We start from the raw sequence: 15,132 nt of genomic DNA, 5'->3' as shown, positions 1-15,132 counted from the left end.
GTCAACAACCAACCTCCTTACAGCTCTCGACAGTGGAGTGTCTCTGACATGACTGTGATTTACTCTGTGAAAACTAATTACATTTTAAAGCAAGGCTTGTTTCAGCCTTGCTTTAAAATGTAATTAGTTTAATGATGATGCAATAATGACTTGCAAATTGCATTTGTTTTGTAAAATATAGCACAGAAGTCATTATGCATCGCTGTTATCACTAATGCTGGATATTAGTGCACTACTTAGAACAACTTTGAAATAATTCATCTATTGGTATTAATATTTGTGTGATAAATTATTAAAGTGCTGGTGAAACCTTGATATTCAACATACCCGTGGTTTGCAGAAACATACAATGCCAACGTTTTATCCTGGCGACTAGGTTGGCATATTTAGTATTGCAATGAGGCCAAATAAGCCATTTTGAACCTCCCAGCTACAAGTACTAAATGCTCAAAGACTATCAGAAGACTTATGAATCAGCAATCAATTTCTATTTCAACAGTGGGAGATTTCTAAAGGCAAAGGAAATTATACACATGCTCATCTCTCTGTCAAATACGTTCTCACTTACTGGAAATAGTAATACTCACGCGCTTTACAACGCTCCGACAAAGCTGGTTCTTAATTTAATCATAAACAACCGAGTCTCTTGCAGCTTGCACAATTTATTTGATGATTTTGGCGTCCGCCCTTAACGCCAGAAGTTCTCAACTCTTGTCATCTCTCCAGTGATCCCAGCTGACATTGGGTGTGAGGCGGGGTACACCCTGGACAGGACGCCAGTCTATCACAGGGCACCTGATCTGCTCTTTTCCCAGTTAACTGATTTTGTCTCTTACTTGTCAGACAATAGTGAAGCAATTGCTCAGAGGCCAGGGTGATGAACTCAAAATGCTTGTTTCATCCAAACAAAAAGAATTTCATCACATCCTATTGTATATGACAAAGAAAAACATAAAATCCTCACATTTGAGAAGGTGTTTTTTATAAATGTCTTTCAAAATCACTGAAACAATAAAATGATTACCAAAATAATTGCCTATTTATATTCTGTGGACTGGCCAATTGTTTAATCAGCTCATTTTTTCAGCTATAACTTCCCACACATCTCGAAACCTCTGCAAATCAAAGCAGCACTCTCTGCATGCTGGCATACTGGTTTTGTAGAAGATATGTGTTTTAGAAAGAGATCAAGTGTCAATATTTGGGGTAGCCTATTGTCAGAAGCATTCACACGTTTCAAAACTATATGATATTGACATTTGATGGTATAAAGCAGATCTACAATCTGATTTTCAACCCAAGGCTGCACAGATAAAACAGGGGGGAAAAAATCAACATTGTGTATGTATGTATGTACATGTTTCTGTATGCTAGATGTTAGTTAAAAAAAATTAAAAGAAAAAAAATGTTTTTGCTATTTAAATTTGCCAAGGATTTTTCATTTGTTGACATGTCTTGATTTAGGCCCTCATCCTCCCACCTTTCCTCACAACATCTATATCCAAGGTAATGGAACAAATTAAGATGTCAGGTTGGTCTGACAAAGTGCCCCAGCATCTTCCACATGCCCCCCCCCCCCCCCCCCCCCCCACCCACACATCTTCAAGCATGAGGGTAAAAAGGCTGGTTGTTACATAGCCATAATCTTAACATTTGCATTGTGTCAACTCCTAAAAAAAAAATGAAACATGCAGCAGCAGGTTATGTCATCTCAGCCTCACGACCTGAGATCCGGAAAAGCAGCCTATCCCATTATGCTTAAAGAAAAACGTCAGTTCTCCCATTTGACTTATTATATGATGTGCACCTGAATGGTTTCATCACAGCGGTAGATGTGGTCACACCACATCCAACTGTACACACAGCAACTTGAAACTGAATAAATATTTGTCAAACAAACTAATTTATTGTTATACTAATTGAAACCTATTACAAAACATTATGTCTACTTATTGTCTTGTAGAGACAATGACAGGATGAATTAATTATTTAAATCACTATTAATAACTGCAGCACACATAAATCAAAGTATCATGATGTTGTCTCAGGCAGAGCAGACATTTAGAGCTGGAATAATTTTTGCTGTTACAGTGGACTGTCTCTGACATGAGTGTATTATTTGATTTAAGTCATGAATGCAAGTGAAAAAGTCCAAGCAGCAAATACAAACACCACCAGCAGAAACGAATCAATGTGGAACAACAGAAAACTCATTAGTAATAAAAACTCATTTCATATTCATCATGAAATGACAGCAGGGACTCTGCTGTTTGGATCTTATTGTTGATTTGCAGAAACCCACATATAAAGCAGTTGATTATATCTGTTTACAAAATGGTGGATTGATATTGTTCCAAAGAAAAGAAAAAACACTTGTAAAATTCCAGTGGTTGCACAGCGCTTCCCAAAAGATCGCATGACAAGCGGTGTTTAAAATGCAATAACATGTAAACTATTTTCTTTGTCTGCTTAGTCGCAGTGGCTGCTGCTGCTCAGGCCAATTACACAGTTGTTCTTCCAGTTAGTCCAAACAAAACACTGCTGCAGATGCATAGACGGAAAGTTTCATGAGATGCCTATTGGACAACTCATTACTGCATAATATCAGTGGGACAGTAGCTAAAAAAGAAATATATTTACATGGAAAGGTCACAGATGATCAATGAAGAATACAACCCTTCTTTACTCCAAGACAGCCATTAGTATCTGAAACTACACATACACGAACTAGAAATGTGCTTGGGTTAGAAAATAAATTACACGAGGTTTTAATTAACTTGATCAGAGTACAACCTTTATTGTTGGACAAGTTGATTTGAAAAGTCACATTTTAGTGTGATGGGGTGCAGGAAGAAACTTCTGATAATTGATACTATCAAAAGGATGATGTTGACTCGTGTTCGCTCAAAGAAAAGTTGTGACAGTTAATGAACTCACTAGAAGACATTAACACTTCTGAAATCAGCATGTGTATCAATTAGGTTTCAGCTTTGAATAAAATTGATTTCCGGAAGCATGTTTGCTATGATGGATTAGCTTCCAAAACCATTCCTGCAAGTAGAGTTTTTACCCCAACAAGATTAATGAAAACGGACGGCTGACTGGCTTTCAGAACTCTAATGGAATATGATATGCTGGAGAAAATAGTTGACAGAAATGTAAAGCAGCATGTACTGAAGTGCGTTAGTTTAAAAAACTAAAAACTGAACTGGAGCTTGAATAAGCTTTGCTCTCATGAATAAACATTTTATCATAATATAAAAGCTACATGTTTTTCTAGCGATTCCTTAAAAGTCGCACAGCTTTCAAAAACACATCAAATATCGTTTGATGTACTACCCTGCAAACTGAATAAATGAGTGGCTGCAGTATATCTAAATATACTGTACAAACATTGCAACTGGAGAGACAAACACTCGCAAGAAATCCATATAAATGAAAGACACAGAGCCTCTGTTCTTAATGCAGCACTTAAAGTTGTATTCCGTAAGAATTGAGATAGTTGTTTTGGCGGTGAAATGTACCTGCAGGTGAGCCTCTAGGAGCTCATGTCCCAGACACATAAGAATAAGCCTGACTCTGAATTCAGACTGCACTTTTACTTGTCAGAAATTGAAAGTTCCTGAGTACAAGTGAACGCAACATAACAAACGCAGCACATTTAGCGAGGGAATGTCTCCACAGACACAGAGTGGAATACTCTGCAAAAGGGCAAGCAGTCTTGTGTCATGTGATCGATCAACATTGTTTTAACTCACTCTGATCGATAGTAACTTAACAGACGATTAACTAGATGAAAATCTTACGGATTATATCTAATATATTAAGGACAATTTTCATCCCTATTTAGGCAGAGTCATATCACTCTGCTTTTAGACGCCCCTGTGTCAAAATGGCGTCAACGCTCCTGCTGATTAAGTAGTGACATGTCAACGCTTCAGCCAGCTGACAAATCAGACATATAGGTGACAAATTAAAGTGCAAGTCCAGCAAAAATGGACCACATGGTCCCTAATCATGCCACTGCAGAGGTTTGGTGCTATTTTGAGCAGTGTTAGTGGTTAAAAAAGCCTTTTTGGATGCGTTTTTTGGATGCGATTAGTGTTAGCTCTTTGGGCTGTTAGCATCTCTTACTGTATTCTCTATACATGGTTGATCAACGAAAAAAACTGCCTCAATGGCTTATTTGATGTATTTCAATGCCGAAAAGGACCATGGGGTCCATTTTTGCCGGACTTTCACTTTAAAAAGGAAAGACTTGAAGAAACAAGAGGAGAAACGTAATTATTGCAGATCCTACCGTACAACGTGTTACAGTATTGTTGAATGGTTTGATGAACATAGAAATGATGGGAATTATGCAGTATGTTATGCCCTTCCCAGTCTACAGATCTCAATCCAATTGACCCCCAGATACAATGAAAGCTGGACAGAGTCACCAACGTTAGCCTACACTCTTGACAGCACCCGGGACACAGGTTCCACACAGTGGGGAAAGACAACAGTGGATGTGCTGGCCATGCGCAACCTGCAACATCCCAAACTAATGTAGTTAGTCCAATGTGTTCCTTGGAAATAATGCTCATTTACGACTGTCGGCAGCAAACTTACATTAGAGCAGATAAACACTGTTTTGCTCATATTTTTATGGCCTTGGAAAGGCAAAACGTATTTACAACACTCTCCAAATTCTATAAATGCAGCATCCCACCTACTACAGCACCATGCACACCGTTTCCACGTGTCTAGAAGTCCAAAACCTGACAGGTCTGCTGTGCATTCTGGTTGCTTATGATTGGACAATTGTTGGTTGGGGGTGGGATGTAGAAAAATGGTCAACTATATTCGCCTATGCAACCATCACATTACAATCCCAATCCAGGTTAAGCAGAAGCAGGTGAGCACAAAATAGTGACGTATCTTTTTCAATGTTAGGATTGTTGATACAAATATAAAACTACAGCAGGATCAAATATATACAACAAAGTCTAACACAAGGCATTGTATTGACACAAGTGTGTGTTTCTGTATCTGGCTGCAGCCACACACAGTATTGTCCTGTAGTGGCTTCTTCCACACACCCTCTTCTGGATTCGTTGCCACAAGCAGACAGAAACCTTGGGAGACCATGAAGCCCTAATGACATCATCAACCATAGCCCGCTACCTGCAGCAGTGTCATCCAACGGTCTATTTAGCTGAGCCAGCGCCTCTGCTCGGCTGATGTATAGCAGCTGTCGAGCACTCCCCTCTCTTCATCCTGTAGATTATCATTTCATTGCAGCCTTGCAACACATATATACAACCCAACACACATACATTGTAAGCCTGAGCAAGGAAGGCTACTTAAGACCAGTAAAAGATATCAATATAAAACACTGAGCGGTTGTCCTAAGCAATGTTTTTTACCACAGCCATTAGCCTTATTCCACTCAGGTTTACTTCACAAGGGTGTATGACATCATCCAAAGGAGAAAGTCATTAGATTGGATCAATACTACTATTCTACTATTCCCTACAGTAGAAACCAGTCACAGGCCAGGATTGAGTTTGTGTATGGGAGGCAAAGAGAACGACACAGTATCACACCTTTATCATGTTATTAAATTACAGCTCAGCCAGACACTGATACAACAAGACTAGCAGGGGACGTGTTCATACAGTTATAGTCCAGGATCAGATAACAAAAGCTGTATGGGACAGTTGCACAGAGTCTACGAGGCACTGGAAAACTTGGTGGTACAGTTGCAGCTGCCAAGGTAATACTGTTAATTAGTTCAGCCAAGGATCAATTGAAAAAGTAAAACTTGCTAAGCTGGAAGTCTAGTAAAGAGAGAACAGGGAAGATGATACATATGAAGACTTTTTTTTTAAGTTATATCCATTTCTGGTCTCTTTGCAGATTGCAGTCAATATTATTTTACATATAAAGCCCCAGATGGAGGAGACAAGGGTAAGCAACTGACGTGGCGATGCAGAGTGATCTCAGAGAACTGCATCTGCAGGTGCTCTTTTGAAACCAGCTGACATTAAGAACTGAAATTGAAATATACTAGGACTAAAGATGACTGCTGTTGATTGGGTTGCATGAAATTCAAAATTGGTGTGGCGAACTAGAACACCATCACATCCTCCAGAGTTAATGTACAGGAAATACATAAAAAGGGAAGTGTGTGCGTTAGATAAACAAGGCAAGAAAAATGCAAATAATTCAATAGTTACAGCTTCTTAAAATGGAAGATTTTCTGTTGTTCCTTGTATTCTATGATGGTAAATGTAATATCTTTGGTATCTGGACTGTCGGTGAGACAAAACAAGACATTTGAATATATCAATCAATTTGGGCTCTGGAAAACGGATTGCAATTTTTGTCACTGCTGTCTGACATTTTATAAACCAAACAACTAGTCTAAACATAACTGACAGACTAATTGATGACAGAAATAATTATTAGCTGCATTCCTTGCTTGGAATGAAAGTTGGTTGGAAGATTTCGTTTTCAGCTCTATGCCCTTTGAAACATGCTGTACGTGATTAGCAAGGACTGACATAAGCTATCTGAACAAACTAATTAACAAAAAAAAAGATGTGGATTACTGGGTGGTTAGACCAGAGCAAAAACCCTTTTTTATGAAACTCTAATGCAAGTCGGAATGTTTTTGCCCGTTGTTAAATTGAATTTGATTGAAACCTCTACAGAATAGCACAAAAGGGGCTGTCAAACACAACGTCGGTCTGTTCCATATTATAAAACATTATGGGCGGCACATTTCACCATCGCAACCAATTGTGTCAAACAATGACACCAGTTAATTGGCAGAAAGCTACTATCGGAGCCTTCAGATACTTCTGATTGTATTCATTCTGCCCTCAAATTACTTTCCTCAGAACCCATCTCTGAAGACAGAAAGTATGAGCTAATTTGCAAGCACACAATGGCACAGTCCATTAAGACTGCAGGCTCCATCACTCGCACTTTTTGCAGCTTAACAGACACAATCTCAGTTGCCCTCTTTCTCCCTTTTGGAATCATAATCATGGCTTTGCCTTCTCATTTCTCCCTGCAGTCGTTCCTGGAGACCCTTCAGAATTTGTTGACAGCTCAGGCAGATTCCTCATAATGGCAGATAGCTTTTTGATACCTGCAAATTCCTTCACTGTTAGAGGGCACCAAGTCAGCCGGTCACGAAAGAAGATGAAACCAGAGTTGGCAGACTGTATGAAGTGTATTCATATGAAAGGACTTTATTTTGCAAATATATTGGTGTAAAGTGCAGTCAAAGTTTTGAAAAAGACACCTGAAAATAGCACTTGATAGTTTCCTATTTACAAAAAAGAAAAGAAAAATCAAACCCCAGGTTTCTAATCCTGACAAGTCTGCCGTATTTCACAACACTGGAAAAGACACAACCAAAGGCTTTAGTGTTGTAACACACACAGACACAGCTGGTTCTTCCTCTAACCCTGACAGTAACACTGAAGCCAGCGTCATGATGAAGGTGTTAGAATTGCTATAATCCACCTAAAAATATAACATATCTGTTTTTGTTTATTTTTAGCTGCTACTCTAGATAAGATTAGATTAAAAGCATTCCAAATGACTTCTTTCAAAGTCAAGATATTTCTTTTGTTCAACTCAAGTATGAAACCAGGATTAAAGCTCCAACTGCTTGCCTACAAAAAAAAAGCCACCGTCCTCCGCTATTGTTCAAACACTCAACTGCATCTGGAATTTAACCAGTGTCTGAGTGCAAAAGAAGCCAATCTATACGCGGTAATCCCATGTGAGGATGCAGGATTAGTTACACGGCAACGCAACAGAGAATATGTGCATTGTGTTATCTGTAAGTCTATGCAAGCACGCTCCACACATACAACAGGACAATGGGGTTTCTTATCGCGACAAGCCTGCAGTATTTCACAAAACTGGAAAAGACACAACCAAAAGCTTTAGTGATATAACACAGACACAGCTCTCCCTCTAACCCTGACAGGAACACTGAAGCCTGCGTCATGATGAAGGTGGTATTATAAGAAGAACTGACATGACGCCAAGACTCGCCTTGAAGTGAAGATGAGTGAAAGGTTTGCCCTCCCACTGAAAAAAATATAAAGCACAGCAGACAACCACACAAAAAAAACAAGCTGTAACTGCAATCTACATGCTTGGACTAATACTATACTATACTATCTTTCTTAATTTCCTTGCAGGAGTCATCCCAAAGGATCAACAAAGAGAAGTCTAAGTCTATACAGCAGGTGTCACGGAGCACAGCAGGACTTGAGTGTAAGGTGTAGGTGTAAGGAACTGAAGAAAGCCGATCCTGCAGCCAATGAGGTGACAGAGTGTAACGTGAGAGTCACTGTAACAGTTAACTGATGGCATAATGGGGTACAAACATCACTATTTATCAGGCAAAAGCAGCATTTTACCACTTTATCGATGCGTGGAATTGTTGTGTTGCCGGTGTCATGCTGATTATATAAAACGAGAATCACTGTTAGATCTTTTTTGGCAGCTGTAGCCTGTGGAGGAGTGCAGCTATGGGGCGCTCCTCTAGGCTTTATGGTTCATTAGAGGGACTAGATAGAGAGAGAGCGCGCCTCAGACCTGAAGTCAACACTAGATGAAAATGCAGAAATGCTCCGTGAGACAAAGGAAGCCGGTGTGTGTCATCGTGATGAGTTCACCATTAACACCCCAATCAATATAGACTCCAGTACGGTGAAATCATAAGGGACCCGCTAATATAGGCCTATTGCACGATGACCCCTGTTTTAAGCGATGCATAATGCAAGTCGACAGCATCCTAGACAGCACCGAGGACACGAAATGAGAAAATATCCGATAATATAATGCTTAATCGTGTCGGAATGCAATAAATTACATTCTCATGACCTGCATCTTCCACAGCAAACTGAGTGTAAAGGCTCGGGGGGAGACTAACAAAGGCTTGCCCGGGACCCAGTGCGTTACATTACGTCTTGAGTCACAAAACAGACGCCGAATGGACAAACAATGAGCAGTACATTCATTAAAAGCAAAAAGCATTTGAGCAGACACAAACACGCAGCTCATTTTTGCTGCAGAGCGCACCAGACGCTGACATTAAACTGAATTTTCATACCTTAATCACAACAGGCGACGGGGACTGACTCTCGGCTTCTACAGCGGGCAATTAAAAACGGCAAAATTCTCACACATTCACATCCCAGCATAGTCTGTTCGTCCGTCCGTCAGTCCAACCGACCGACCGACCGACCGACCGTCAGCCGCCTCAGGTTGAATTTAATAAAGTGAGAGGCGCAGCAGAGACAGTGGAGCCTCAAAGTGGACGGACGCATAGCTGCATTGGGACAAATGTTGCTCCATATTCCAACTAACAGACAAAAAAAGAAGACACTCACCGCTGTGTTTGGCACCGAATGACGACGTTTTGTTTATTTCATTGCCCCAGCTGAGCGGCTGTGTGTAGAGGTGCGTCACCGACTTCCGCGTTAAGATGCGCTGGGGAAAAAAATGCGAGGTGATGAGGAAAGGGAATAATGAGTGTAAAGGACAGGCGGCGCACGCGAGCGCACCGAGGAGTGTAAAATGTAGCAGCCTATGATGATGATGGTGGTGGATACAATGTGACATTTAAAGCGCCACCAATGAACATTTTTATAGTAGTTACAGCCTTTTTTATACAGTCTATGGTTAAACCCAGAGGCGATTCTAGAGTCTGTTGGGGTCCTAGGCGAGGGGCCCCTCGAACCAGCGCTCCTCACCATTATAGGGTTGTTAAAACTGAATCATGCACATGCACATGCACACACTTGCAATAGAAATAAAAAACAAACTTTCAACAAGAGTGGGTGGAGCCTCTTACCAAAAAAGGGCTTTGACATGAAGTCGGGGCAAGGGAGATACGTCCATCTGGCTGACATATACCTCAGAGCATTGACTTTAAAAAATGGACGTAGCCTTCACGAGGGCCGTTCTCTCAACTTGATCCAATCGTACTCGCCCCTGGGAGTCGCCATCTTTTCAGACTTTGACTCCGCCTCATTTCCTCTTACCAAAAAAGGGCATTGACGTGACGTTGGGGGGAGGGAGATACGTCCATCTATCTGACGTATACCTCCGAGGAGAAATGAAGGCCTACGTCTAGCTGTCATCCAAGAGGCCGTGCCCCTAGTTATTCATACATTTTAACCTCTAAGAAAATAAAAACTAGCCTGGTACCAAAAAAATCACCCCCCTCAGTGTTGTTATGGAGACTCACATTGTCCATCCATACCTTTCCCCGTGCTTTAGGGTACACGCTCATGCTGGTACATGTGCAAACGTGCTTTACAAAAACCCAACTCTCCCAAACGGCGCGTGGCCGGCAAGCACAAAGACTGATAACAGGGGGAAGTAGCTAGCCTAGTTCTGCCCAAAGGAAACAACTAACACCTCAAACACTCACTAATTAGCACACTATATCTTGTTTGTTTAACTAGTACAAAAACAAAGTGTGAAAACAAATACCCTACTCTCCATGTTACTGTGGGTTATTATGTGTCAGACTATTTCAAAGCTCTGAGTAGTTGCCAGGCAACCAATGGAGACTGGAGGTTACTTAGGAGGCTGACCTTGAACTGTTGTTGAATTTTATACCAGGTTAGTTTTTGGACACATTAAACAAACCACATAAAATCCTACTGTCTCCTAACATGAGCTTTAGATGTACTGCGAGTAGACAGAGCTATGCTAGCTGTTTCGTCCTTTAAAGATGCTGATGTGATGATGTGTAACATTATATTTGTATTAAAAATTAGGCCTATAGACATTTCTTAATGTTATGGAAATTACCTAATATATTTGTTATTAGCCTATAGAATACACCTCCAGACTGGAAGAACTGTCCAGCTCTCGCTGTCTTAGTAGGGCTAAAAACATTCTAAGGGATTCGTCACACCCAGGCCACCAACACTTTGATTTATTGTTTCAAGTCTCTAAATGCTCGGACTAATAGACTTAAGAACAGTTTTTATCCAAAAAGCTATAACAGTGCTTAACACCACAAATGCCTTTACCTATGATGGTACATGATGATCTTTGCTCAGGGTCTCTGCAATCTATTGTTTTTTGTTTTGTCTCCTTAAGCTGCAACAGTGTGCGTGTGTGTGTGTGTGTGTGTGTGTGTGTGTGTGTGTGTGTGTGTGTGTGTGTGTGTGTGTGTGTGTGTGTGTGTGTGTGTGTGTGTGTGTGTGTGTGTGTGTGTGTGTTGGTTTGTAAGCTTGTCGTTTTAAATGTGTCTTTTGAAGGTCAAGTCTATTCTATTTGATGCTTTTAATGTTAAATTATTTCTGCACTTTAAGGGATTGTACTGTAAATTACGTTGTACTGGTACAATGACAATAAAGACAATTCAGTTCAATTCAATTCAATTCAATTCAATTAATGTAATCAGGCACAATGTCATTATTTCAGACTATGAATGGTCTGCTGTGTGCTGTAGGTTTATGACTCTAGTGAATTACACCATGTACTGTAACTACACTAAAAGAGCTCCTCAGTGCAGTATGTTTGGAGAGGCTCACTTATTAAACTAGGGAATGTCTCCTCTGTTGACTCAAAGCCTCGGCTCTATCTCTGTGAAACCTGTCATTGTGTTTGAGCTTATTACTGATGCAAAGTCCGCCACTCCGTCTTTGGGGTGGGACAACGGAGCCTCTGTGCTCTGTCTGGACAAAGTGGGCACCTCAGAAGTGAGTCTGCCGAGTTGTCATGCATGTGTCTCTGCGTCAGAGAGATAGGCTACAGACTGGCTTGCTGTGTGGCATGAAGAATTAGGCTGTGATTTGTTGTGTTGAATGTGCAGAGAAGCATGCAAGTAAAACACAGCTGTCTTGGTGATACGAAAACAGCTTTTCCGCCGCATTTACTGGACTTTAGAAATCCAAATATTGCTTTGAAAAAAAAGGGGGGGGGGCATCCACAGAGAGATACTTACATAGTCATTTACACAGAGTTTGACTAGTGTACCCAACCCTACCAATAAACATCAGGTTTTACCCCAAATAGATTAGAGTGAGGTGTGTTAGTTTAACTGAGAAAACTGGCTGCATAAGAGCAGGGTTTCAACATGACAGGCCCCATTTTGTTTGCATGGTAAAGTTCTTAGGAAAGATGAAGTGAGCTTACCATCTGTTTTCAAAAGTGTTAAGATTATTTTGGCGTGTGCTGCCTTCTAACCTCATACAGAGAACCTGTCAGACAGGTAGAGCTTGATTGTCCTGTGTTTTGATCCCTGCAGCCCTGATCACACATAACTCAGCAGCAGTGTTGATACTCTGATTTCATAAAAGCCCAGATATTATTAAGAACAACAGACTAGACTAAGTGGTATAGGATTGTGTTATGATTCCATTAAAAGTGTAGCTACCTTTGGAAAAAATACTGTGAATACTTGACGAAAACGTATGTTGAGGTATTATGTTCAGGTGCATTAAAATGAGCTATGATGATATCTATTAAACTTCTGGTTATTACTTTGTTTGCCACATTCCTGTGGGTTAGTTTCAACTTGTGATCACTGTTCCTCACCATTCAAGTGTCTGCAAACTTCAGGGTCAACTTTGTTCTTTTTTAATCATGAAAGTAGCTACGACTGCAGATTCTGATTGCAACACTACAAATCTTACTCTGCACACTGGAGATTGTTTGATTAAATGCGTCTTTTATGGATTTTAGAGGCCAAAATCACACAAAAGCAACTTTAAAGTTTCAGGTACATTGCACAGTTCAGCTGTCCTAATGTGATGCTATTGAATGGGTTATTATTAACCTACAATGTATTGTATTTTCAAACATCCTTTCCATTACTTTACACATTTTGGTTTTAAATGTATCTTTTGCACTGCCAGCCTCAATGAGCTGGATTTATTTTCCTAAAAGCCATAGAAAAAGAGAAAAAGGAAGAAAAGCATTGTTTTTCAGCCTGTGGAAAAAAACAGACTTGCTGAACTTGGCAGAGTTACAAGAGACAAGCTGAATAATTCTGAAACAGAAAGTAGAAAATAGGCAATTGGTTTGTTATGTGACACGCGGAACAGGAACATTTGGAAGACTGTTCCACGGAAAAGAAACAGCTGAAGGAAACCGAATGAAGTACTCAGACAAAATCTGTATACATGGATATCCCACTATGTTATAATAATGAAAATAATTCCATCTAATGTGTTGATATCAAGTCCAAACTGAGATGCCTGGGTAATGAACTTTCATGGGGGTGGCCCGAATCTGACTCAAGCCCAGAAATCTGTCTTCGGTGTTTTCGGAGTCCAAAATAGTCACAATTTCGGGTCACTCACGCAACAGTGATGAGGACTTAGTTCACCACCAGGAATCACGCATAATGGCCCTTTTTTTTATGTAACCCTCAATTAGCGAAGGTTAGAGGATGCCAAAGTGTGGGTGTATCGTCTAAAATAAACCCCTAGAATCTTGTGGGGAAAAGAAAACAATTCAGTCATGCTAGCGGCTCTGTGAGGCTGTACTTAGGCACAACAGTGCTTTGAGCTTAATTCTAACGTCAACATACTCACAGTGACAATGCTACCATGCTGTTGTTTAGCAAGTGTAACATTTATCATGCTCACCAACCTACGGCAGTTCAGCATGCCAGCATTTGCTAACTAGCCCAAAGTACATCTGAGGCTGATGGGAATGTATGTGATAAGTTTTGTAGGTATTTGGTCATAAATCAACAAACTGATTTATTTAAATCAACGTAAAGACCTTTTTAATGGAATTCCATTGCTAAGCAACAGCCTTGGTCCTTGGTAACTTCCTGACAGCTGATGTCATTCACGTTCACTGCCACAGGAATCAAATTTGGACACATTTAAAATGTTTGTTTAAAACTTTGAAAAGGTCTATTGAACAAACTGAATTAAAAGCTGTTTGTGTGTGGTGGCCAATGGAGAAGAAACAATCTGAAGATGCCTTTAAACTCACTCCAACTTAAAAAAAAATGTACCATGTTGAGGCACATTTATTTGCCAGGAGAGGCAAAGTAGTGCTTCAGCTATATACTCTGCAAAGCTCAATTATCTTGGATCAAAGCCAAACAACATGGAGGAAAGCGAAGTTGAAAACACTGAGGCTGACTCAGGTCAGTGTTTGTCTGATGCACAAGAACAGCACCAGAAATGAAAGCTGAGGACATAATAATTAGTGCCTCCACTTTTTATTTGAACCGACATACTCTAAGAAAAACAAATTTATAATTACACAAAGTGTTCTCATTTGTACTTTGCATCTGTGTTTGTCTATATATATAGCCAGTACTGGAATATCAGTACCTTGGAATACCACAGGCAAATGGCAACCTCGTTTAGGCAACAAGGAAAGCAGCAACTGCCAAATACCTAAATTTCCAGATACAGACTGACAGGATGGTAACGACAAACCAATCAGATATCGTGGTGGTGGATAAAGGACAAAGGAAAGCCGTGGTGGTGGATGTGGCGTTACCAAGCAATGGGAACATCCGCAAAAAGGAACACGAGAAACTTGAAAAGTACCAAGGGCTAGGAGAGGAGCTGGAGAGAGCTACAGCAGATTCCTGGAACAACTTTGGACATCTCGGTCCAGAATAGTGCAGTGCTCGTAACAGCAAAAATACTGCGCAGAACCATCAAGCTCCCTGGCCTCTGGTAGAGGACCTGAGCTTAGAGAAAGGGTCAACCACCCGCGGGGGCTGAGAGGATTTTTTATATATATATGAATCTGAATATTCAACAGGTGCAAAAACTATTTCAGCTTGTTGCTAAATAATTAGCCGAGGATCTGTGTCAGGAGGACAGGTTACTTAAGGTAACAAACACAAACAGTTTCTCATCTACTTCACAGAAATATGAGGAGGGGGAGCAGCAAATGTCAAACATTCAATGTACAAATAATGAGGAACCAAAACAGCAAGATTTGAAGACACTACAAAGAAATACAGTAAGTAACGACAGCAGGACTATCAATTGGAAATATAATTTGGTGTTGGACGTAATGATGCGAGTCAGTGCTACAAAGTATGTATGGGAAGAAACTTTATTAGATCAAAACCCTGTAGATACTATAACAGCCTTTAAAGTTTTTTTTTGC

General features: G+C 40.3%; 1 protein-coding gene across 1 annotated transcript in view; it reads right to left on the bottom strand.

The window, feature by feature from the left end:
- The window catches only part of marchf8 (membrane-associated ring finger (C3HC4) 8), a 75,412-nt gene extending 65,921 nt beyond the window's left edge, over window positions 1-9,491 (bottom strand). Inside the window, exon 1 of the mRNA XM_083922797.1 lies at window positions 9,408-9,491. The gene's annotated coding sequence lies outside the window, so the exon portion shown is untranslated. The remainder of the gene's footprint in view (window positions 1-9,407) is intronic.
- Between the last annotated feature and the right edge of the window lie 5,641 nt (window positions 9,492-15,132).

The sequence above is a fragment of the Echiichthys vipera genome, assembly GCF_963691815.1.
Source record: "Echiichthys vipera genome assembly, chromosome: 11".
In the NCBI taxonomy this organism is placed as follows: Eukaryota; Metazoa; Chordata; class Actinopteri; order Perciformes; family Trachinidae; genus Echiichthys; species Echiichthys vipera.
The sequence above is the reverse complement of the archived record's forward strand: the minus strand, read 5'-3'. Positions and strand labels throughout refer to the sequence as shown.